Source organism: Arachis hypogaea, chromosome 17, assembly GCF_003086295.3.
Source record: "Arachis hypogaea cultivar Tifrunner chromosome 17, arahy.Tifrunner.gnm2.J5K5, whole genome shotgun sequence".
Lineage (NCBI taxonomy): Eukaryota > Viridiplantae > Streptophyta > Magnoliopsida > Fabales > Fabaceae > Arachis > Arachis hypogaea.
In genome coordinates, this window is record NC_092052.1 from 25481594 (window position 1) to 25482505 (window position 912).

At 41.0% G+C, this 912-nt stretch overlaps 1 non-coding gene across 1 annotated transcript; it reads left to right on the top strand.

Moving 5' to 3' along the window:
* The first annotated feature begins 440 nt into the window (after window positions 1-440).
* LOC112768307 (small nucleolar RNA R71) lies at window positions 441-548 on the top strand. Its single transcript, XR_003185742.1, has one exon. It is a non-coding gene; the product is annotated as a small nucleolar RNA R71 (small nucleolar RNA).
* The last annotated feature ends 364 nt before the right edge of the window (window positions 549-912 follow it).

Below are 912 nucleotides of genomic sequence, written 5' to 3' on the forward strand. Positions count from 1 at the left end.
AAATTTGGATGATTTCTCCATGATGAGTTATAGGTGTTTCCATAAGGTTCACCCATGTAATTTACCTCTGCTATTGCAGAGTTTTCAGGATCATAAGCTTCTTCTTCAGAAGATGCCTCTTGAGTACTGTTGGATGCAGCTTGCATTCCATTCAGACTCTGGGAAATCATATTGACTTGTTGAGTCAATATTTTTTTCTGAGCCAATATGGCATTTAGAGTATCAACTTTAAGAACTCCCTTCTTCATAGGCGTCCCATTATTCATAGGATTCCTCTCAGAAGTGTACATGAACTGGTTATTAGCAACCATGTCAATGAGTTCTTGAGCTTCTGCAGGCGTTTTCTTTAGGTGAATGGATCCACCTGCAGAAGTATCCAATGACATCTTTGATAGCTCAGATAAACCATCATAGAATATATCCAGGATGGTCCATTCTGAAAGCATGTCAGAAGGACACTTTTTGGTCAGCTGCTTGTATCTTTCCCAAGCTTCATAGAGGGATTCACCTTCCTTCTGTCTGAAGGTCTGAACATCCACTCTAAGCTTGCTCAGCTTTTGAGGAGGAAATAACTTGGCTAAGAAAGCCGTGACCAACTTATCCCAAGAGTTCAGGCTATCTCTGGGTTGAGAGTCCAACCACACTCTAGCTCTGTCTCTTACAGCAAAAGGGAAAAGCATGAGCCTGTAGACTTCAGGATCTACTCCATTAGTCTTAACAGTATCACATATCTGCAAGAATTCAGTTAAGAACTGAAAAGGATCTTCAGATGGGAGTCCATGAAACTTGCAGTTCTGCTGCATCAGAGAAACTAATTGAGGTTTCAGCTCAAAGTTGTTTGCTCCAATGGCAGGAATGGAGATGCTTCTTCCATGTAAATTGGAATTAGGTGCAGTAAAGTCACCAAGCATT